This window comes from Dioscorea cayenensis, chromosome 16 (genome assembly GCF_009730915.1).
Source record: "Dioscorea cayenensis subsp. rotundata cultivar TDr96_F1 chromosome 16, TDr96_F1_v2_PseudoChromosome.rev07_lg8_w22 25.fasta, whole genome shotgun sequence".
Classification (NCBI taxonomy): Eukaryota; Viridiplantae; Streptophyta; class Magnoliopsida; order Dioscoreales; family Dioscoreaceae; genus Dioscorea; species Dioscorea cayenensis.
The window spans coordinates 11,615,623-11,624,407 of NC_052486.1; the positions used below are offsets into that span (position 1 = coordinate 11,615,623).

At 37.2% G+C, this 8,785-nt stretch overlaps 1 non-coding gene across 1 annotated transcript; it reads left to right on the forward strand.

The window, feature by feature from the left end:
- Positions 1 to 3,887: 3,887 nt before the first annotated feature.
- LOC120279883 lies at positions 3,888 to 3,979 on the forward strand. Its single transcript, XR_005542183.1, has one exon. It is a non-coding gene; the product is annotated as a small nucleolar RNA snoR26 (small nucleolar RNA).
- The last annotated feature ends 4,806 nt before the right edge of the window (positions 3,980 to 8,785 follow it).

Here is an 8,785-nt window from a genome sequence, read left to right on the forward strand (position 1 = left end):
CGGAGAAAGCAGAGAATCCACACGGGCGTGTGGAAATTATCCACACGCCCGTGTGGAATTTCCCGAGGGCAGTGTGACATCATACACGCCTCGTCGCATCCCGATTGCAGACCCTATTTAAAAGCCGATTTCAGCCCGATTTGACATTCTTTTCTCCATCTTTTCCCCAACTTGTGAGAGGACTTGGCTAGGGGTTTCGAGGGTATTGGCCAAGGTTTTGGAGAAGTTCTACGGCTCCGACATCGTGATTCCATTAGGAAGAAGGTTGGTAGGGGAGCTTGATCGAGGCGTATCCTATACCGGACGAAGGAATCTTTGGACGACGAGTAGAGGACTCTCCACAAGACCATCAACACGACCATCGAGGGGTTTTTTTATGGATTCATTGCTTTTACATTCGATTTCTTTGAGTGTATTAAGCTCCATGGAGAGCTAAACCCCTAGTGGGTACTTGGTTGATTGTGAACCCTAGGATGTATTCGTTTCATTGAACTTCTTTATTATGCTTTCAATAAATTGATGTTTATTGTGAGTTCCAACCTTGAATGCTTGATTGTATGAACATTTCCCCTAGAGTGACGCTAGGGTTGAGAGTTCTTGTTGGTAACCTTGTGAGTGAGTGACACACCACGAGTGTTAGACAAAGCTAGGTTGGAGAGGGGTTGAGAGGGTGAATCGAGGAGTGCAGGGAGCGTCCCCTTCTCCCCCAGGGGCGTGATAGATTCTACCTCCGTTCCTCGAGTTCTTTGCGGCCATAATAGAGTGAGTGGTCTAAGGGATGAACCTCCGCTGGGGCCTAGTTGCCCGTGCAATGGAGTGAAGCGTTGAGAGGATCTTAGTATCTAGGGCTTAATTGTGGCTAGGGACCTTCCGCCTGGACCAAAGGGTTAGGTCTATATTTAGGAAGAGATTTATCACTTGGAATCCCTAGAGTTCATTGCAACTCTATGCGAGTGCGAGGTGTTGAGATTGTTCGATTTCTCCTCCGGGACATGTATAGAGTTAGGCATAGCTGGCCTTAGATTTGGGACTATGTATGTAAGGATTTCCACGACTCACCATTGCATTGATTAGGAAGCATAATAGAGAGTTCTTGCACTTGAAGCGATTATCCTAGGTGAAGCATTATCCGAGTACCCCATCTTTATCGATTGCCTTACCCTCTTCTTACTTTTGCTCTTTCACTTGTTGATTTTATTGTTGAGAATTGAATCAATTTCACACTTATCACAATTGATCTTCCACATAGCTAAGAATCAAATTAAGTATTTTCACTCCCTACTCCCTGTGGATTCGACCCCGCTCACCCGGGATTATTACTTCGACAAGCCCGTGCACTTGCGGGATATAAGCAAGGGGAACTTGTCACGCACCTTCTCTTCCTATCTGCTGGCACCACTATATATATAGAACCTCATGTTTCAATGCTTTACTTTGTTTAGTTGTTAATGTTGATCTCTTTTTCTTGGCCTGAGATTTTTCTTGTTTGTTATGTGCTTTTTCTTCCTTCTTGTTGCCATTGCTCATGTTGCCATACATATTCAAACGATCAAGGTGAAAGGTGTGAACTTGGGAGGTTGGTTGGTGGTGGAGGGATGGATTAAGCCTTCTCTGTTTGATGGGATTCTGACACGTCTGAATATGCGTGTAAATTGCAAGTGCACGGGTGTTGAAGTAATAAAATACCCGGTGAGTCGGGTAGTCGAATCCACAGGGAACATGGCTACTAGTACTAACTTCTTCTCTGCTTTCTAGCCTAATGATAAATGGAAAGGTGTGGTGATCTAATGTGCGAAGAAATGAATACCAGAGACGAATATGCAAGGGTTAAATGGATGGAGATCTCAATCAGTAAAAGTGGGGTATTCGGGTAATGCTCCCCCTAGGATTCAGGTATTAGGTACCGGATAAGAAAAGTGTTTCTATGATGAGTAAATTAAGTCATGGAAATCAAAATATAATCGGATCCGGCCTCCCGATCACCGATCCTAGTCCCCTACGAGGTCCCGGTGGAGAAATCACTCAATCTCAACACCTCAGACCACATATGACCGCAAAGCACTCTAGGGATTCCAAGAGGTGTATCCGATTCCTAAAGATTGATCCAACCCTAATTCCTGGCGAAGGATCCTAACCCCCTACAAGGTCCCGACGGAGAAATCTCTCAATCTCACGCCTCACAACAAATATGGTTGCATAGAGCTTAGGGAACGGAGATAGAATACACCAATCGGAGGGGAAAGGGGATGCTCACTATCTCATGACTAGCCCTCTCAACCCTCTTCAATCTTGAGATTCTAACCCTAATAGAGACCTCTCTCTCACCAAGGTAACAAATCATGCAAACCAAATAACCAAATAACCAAAAGATCAATAAGGCAAGCAAGCATTAGACAATCAAGATTAAAACTTAATCAAACTCGGATTAAATAGAAATACTAAGCAAATCCACAAAAGATGAGAATCCTAGGGTTCACAAGCCCAAATACCCTCTAGGGTTTTAGCTCTCCATGGAGCAACATACAAAACACACCATCAATGAATGAAAGTACATTAGAACCATAGAAATAAACCCCCTTATATATGAACTGATGGCCTTGATGGAGAGCTTCGACGTCTTGAAGGACCCACTCCGAAGCTAGGTTTACCGGTGGCTTCCTTGATGCTATAACGGAGGAGGAATCGATCAAAGTTGGTGACAAAACGCCTCCAAAGCCGCAAAGACCTCCTCTCCAAACCCTAGCCGTCTCACCCCTCAAGAGCCGCACAAAAGATGAGAAAGAATAGGGCAAAACGGCTATTTATAGGCCTTAGATCGCGTTTGTCACGTGCCCTCACGAGCCCGTGTGGATTTTCCACGCGCCCGTGTGGGTTTTCCATGCCCCCGCGTGGGCTACAGGAATTTCCAGTCGGCCGTGTGAACAGTAATTTTGCTACAGTAACTTTTCACAAAACGCGGACCAAACACTCTTCTCTTGAGGCCACATGTCTGGGCACACGTCCATGTGGTAGGCTATAAAACTTTTCTTCATCGACGTATCTTTGAGAGGTCTTGCAATCTTCACAAAGAGAAGGAATATGAAGATGTGGCTGCCTTTGTGCCCTTCCAACTAGTGAATTGACTTGAATCTTCTTGGAAGTTGGCACATATCTCCACGTTTATGAACTCCTCTCGTGTCTTGGTCCTTGAATTGAACAAGAACTCCCAACATTGTGTCTTTATAGCCTATCTTTGCTTCCTTTTTACTCTTCAAGGTATTCACAACCTATATGCATAAAAGAACACCAAATACACAATATGAGACATAAACCATAGTAAAAATGATGCTCAATGCATGTAAAAAATATATAAAAATATGTCTACTCAAACACTTATCAGATTCCTAATGGGGTTATGCTATTGAGATTGTCAATTCACCATTATTGTTATTGGTTTGAGATTTTATTCTCATAATGTTTGATTGATTGATTGAATTATCATATTTGATTGAGTGTAAGATGGAACCAAGGTGCAGCTGAGGTCAGTGACATTGGGGAAGTATGTCAGTGTTGAGAACCTCTATTTGCATTATGGCTTGTTTTTTATAACCCTACTTGCATTATTAGTGTTTGATGAAATGCTTCTGAGACTGTTTTGTTTTGGTTTGTTATGCTTTGACTGTATGGTTTTTCAGATAATGTAGCATGATCTTATATTAAGATTGTTATGCCTTTTTGTTTCACTTAATTTTTGAGTTATATCTTGATGAATTTTCATTAGAGATTATTAGGTGATTGATGAAATCTAAGGCTGCTTTATTTTGATTTGTATAGTTTCTTTTGCCTGTTTTTATTTTATTTTCTAAACTTGATGTTATAATTGTGTCTATCTAATCCAACTGATGAAGATGGCATTGATGATGAATACATACCTTTTGTTATCCTTGCTCTTTGATTGCTAGTGATGGAATTATAGTGGAATTAGTAGACTGAGATGCCTTATTATATATTATATACATATATGTGTGTGTGTGTGTGTCTATTCATACATAGATAGAGACCTAGTAGTATATGGTATTATATTTTCTCTTCATAAATAATTACCTTGTCGATATCATTGTATTATAGATGGAAAATCAAGAGAAAACCGACATAAGGGTCAAATGGAATAAAAATCATAAGGCCCATCTAGTGAAATTGTTAGGTGATTATAATGTTCTAGCGTACAGCTCACAAAATGGATGGACTAAAGAGGCATGGAATAGAATAATGCATGATATGGCAACTAAATTCTCTAATATAACCTGCACTGTCATACAACTTAAAGCATTAGAGCATTTGGGACGGTAACTTGTTCAGCTCCATTACTAATTTTTCAATTTCATCCTCACCATTATGTATATGTATGAAATTATGCAAGACACATGCAACAACTACTATATCGTTTTGACAATGTATTGGATGAAAGGTTGCAACTTTAAGTATAGGAAATCTCATTTTCAAGACATCAATAATGCATTCAATATGATTCCTCAATGAAGCATGTCTCATATTAAATAGTTCTTTGTGATTGCTTGGTCTACATTGTGCCCGTCCTTACTCCTGTAAGTGATAACACACACCCCGATAGGGAGCAATAAAATTTGGAGTATTTGCAAATCCTGCATCCACTAGGTAATATTTACTGGGTGGGACATGGAAGCCTTGGTCAATTGAATGCTGAAGTACTCTAGCATCAGAAGTAGAACCTTCCTAACTAGCTCAAATATATGCAAAACATAGGTTAAAATTGCATGCGACCATAACTTTCTGGGATAATATTTGTTTTCTATTTATATAAGGATCTTGCAAGGGTAAAGAAATAGTGATTAGAATATGTGTTCCATCAATAACACCAATACAATCCTAAAATAATAAACCCATAACATTTGTTAAGAGAAATTTTAAAACATAAATAATAAATTAAAAGATGATAACTTATAATTTAAAGCTTTCTCATCTTGAAATATGGAAAAAAAAGTCTATTGTTCTGGATAACTGCTGATGTAGTTATTGGTGGCAATTCTATATATGTACTAGCAAGTGTAACAATAACTTTAAGCACTTTACCAAAATAACGGCTAACCATTTCTGCCGAATGTTGAAAACATTCTTGCACACTACTACACTAAAGTAGGCCTTTCGTGGCGTTTTTAAATGCCGCTATTTGAGTTGCCGGTGATATCATAAAATGCCACCAAAAGTGGCGCCATTATAGGCGTTAGGATTTTACAAGTGATTTATTATATAAACGCCGCCATCCTAGCGGCATTTTTTACTTTAAGCGCCAATAACCAAGCATCACACCTCAACTTAGACATGGGCACTATTGCGGCTTTTATAACATAAAACACCTCTATATGAATGGCGTTTATCAGTTAAACGCAGCCAAATTAGCACCGTTTAATACTACATATGCCGCCCAGTTCACAACGTAAATGGATGTAAACACCACAAGGTTGGCGGCGTTTAAACCTTAAACGCTGCTAGGTGTCTGCCACATGGCGGCGTTCTTAATTAAAAAGCGCCGCAACAATTGTCTCACATTTGAATTTTTTTTAGTTCGCGGCATTTTTGGGATAAACGCCGCCAACAATTATACTAAAGTGGTTTCATTTACCTCGCAATTCACATTTTTTTGGGCATTTTTTATAATTGATGCCTCTAATAAACCTGGAATAACAATTGCCATTATACCACTCATATATATATATATATACTTGTTTACATACACAAACAATTAAACATATGCAATAATTGATGATTTCTAATAATCCACATGCATTCGAATAAGAAGTCACATGGCATTCCAATCATAATACAAAGTAAATTACAGAAACACCAAAACAACTCATATTTAGGTTTGAGATTCTTGTCCCAAAATAAAAGGCAAAACATAGCAAATATATAAATGTCTAAAGATTTCCAATGCATCAGCAACACCATTAATTAATGATCTCTAGAAGACTGATCCTACAATTAAATTAAAATTATTAGAAGATGGACCTAGGCATAAACATAATAATTTATGCACTTGTATAATACTTGTGATTGTGAAGATGAGCCAATATTGTTAATTCCAGGTATAATAACTCTAGTATACTGATTTTGTAGAAAACTAAGAAGAGCATTGTATTGAGCATGTTAGTATTCATGTTTAGCTCGTTCTTGCGCACGCTCTTCTTTCATTTGTTGCATTTCTTGTTCCATTTTTTGAATTCGCTCAACAAATTCACTTGATTGAGTGTTTGCGTTAGTAGAATTTCTATTTCTTGGACCTTCATAATAGCTTTTGGGTGTTGGACCTAACCCAAACCCTCTTACTAGGCCACATCGTTCTTTTCCAATAACTTGTCTCAAAATCTCAGTTTCAACCATTTGCATACCTCATCAGTTGTTTGACATCCAGCCAACTTCTCATTTGCCTTCTCCTATATCAAAATACAATTTGTAAAAGAAATTAAATACTTTAAAACAAATAGTAAAGTGATTAAAGAACAATAAAAACATAGGTATTACCATAATTTGTTCAATTTCCACATTCATGTGAGAGTCATCCTTCTTAGTATGGGTTGTTCTAAAAAGTTCAAGGCGTCCTACTTTTCTTCCCGTTTCACAATTCTCATTAGGATGAGCAGAGCAGCTCGAATGAAGGCGGTTTTCTGTACCTTTTTGTGTCGTATCGGTGCCTGCTCTTGCTAGCCTCCTACAAGTAATTAAACACAAATTAGTTTGAATCACAAACATAAAAATTTTATAGTTTCTTACCATTTCTTTTTTCCTTTCTTGCAAAACTCTTTGATCCAGAAGTATGCATATTTTTTTGTTGCTTTCTACTAGCAATCCCAAGTTTTTCTGAATCCTACATAACAACATGCATATTAAATTATAAATAACTAAGATATGATACTTTCAATGAAATAAGCAAAATATTTACTCCAACCTCTCCTTTCCATGAATACCAAAAGTCAACTAATTGTTTCCATTGCCATCGAATAGTAGCACTTGGATGTTTATCCTTGTTTGCCTGCAGACCTTTATCTCGTCTGAGATGTTTTGTTTTTAAATCATGCTTGTAATCTCTTCATTTTTTCCCCGAAGATTTGAGCACATACTCTTTTAAAATTTCAAGAGAAAATCGTAACTATATGAGAAAGTTTATATAAACAGTTTGGATTAGTAATAGAACTTACTATCGATACTTCAATATTTATAAGGATAACATTTGAACAATTCAGTTAAGTGAGATTACCTCAATAAATTTCAACAATTCATCCTTCAATGTTTTTGGCACTTTATGCCAACTCTCATATTGGAGGCCAATTTGTTGTCCAGATCGAGTAAACATACCTAGAAATCCAGCCAATAATTGTGCTTCAGATCCAATTGGTTGTCCTAAATGATTGGCACTCACTAAAACCCTTTCTTCAGGAGGTAATGTCCATAACTCTTTTAGAGTTATACGACCCCTTTTCTTTGTTGTCCTTGATTATCAACTACAATAATATATATATGTATATATATAATCAGTATTCATGTAAATACAATGATTTTTAATTGAAGTTGAAGATCATGAAATTACCTGTATTTAAATCAATGGCTTCATTGATTGGGTAAACATTCTCTAATCTTGTGCATGTGTTGTTGGTTGCAACTTCATCATTAAGGTTTGAATCATCTGAGAATGATGGAATCGAGCTATGTGGAGTAAGATCAGGTAGTGGAGCAGACCTAGTAGAACCAACATGGATTGGTGCATTATTATTGCAAGTGGTGCCTATTGTAGCACCGCCAACATCACATTCACTTTCATTGTTCACAGCAGAGACAGATTGGACCATTTTTTCCCTTGTTTGCAAAATATAAAAATAAGTGTGCATAACATCGAGTAAGAAAGCAATTGGTTGTGGCATAAAGTGATGTTCACCCTGTTGCTTGTGAATCATGCCAAAATAAAATGAGTTCTAGATTAACACTCTAATTCTAAAACATTTACTTTAAATATATAGCAAAAAAGTAACAAAAAATTCAAAGGATGATGTTAATTATTGATTCATGACATGCAACAGAAAAAAATTTCAATCAAGTTAGCATTTGGTTGTGTAATAAAATGATGTTTTCCTGCAGTTTGTGGCATTAATGCTTCTCTCACAAATCATGTTAAGATATAGTGCTCAATATTGCCAAAGCTCTGGAAAACAAAGATGTTAATTTGTTGGCATGAGGAGAACTAGTGAAGAAAATTTACAAAATGGTGACCTGGGTATTAATTTCTAGCGTTCAGTAATCTTTTGTAGTTCCTAGTAATAGATGTAACCTGCTTCTATGCGAAAGATGAGTATGAATGCCTAATAGTTTTAACCTTGAATGTGCCTATAGTGTAATGACCTATTCTTATCAACTTCATTTATACATAATATGCTCTAACACTTAATGGTAAAACATCTGAACTGCATGCTTTCTGGTATCTAATTGATTGCTTACTTGAGTGCACAATAAACTTTAAGTCACATTGTGGGCTAAGAATTCCCCTATCTTCTAGTATGTCATCTTTATTATTGTTATATTTTGCAATTTGCCGTGAGAATATTTGTGAAAACCAATTAAACCTCATGCTGTTATCATCATATTCAAACAACCTCAAAAGTTTTTTGTGTCCCAATGAATGCATTCAATGTTTAATAGAAGAGACTAAAATTTCTATATGGCAATCAGTCAATTATGTTTATATAGAAACTTTTGGGTCATGATTTAAAGTGATGTTCAC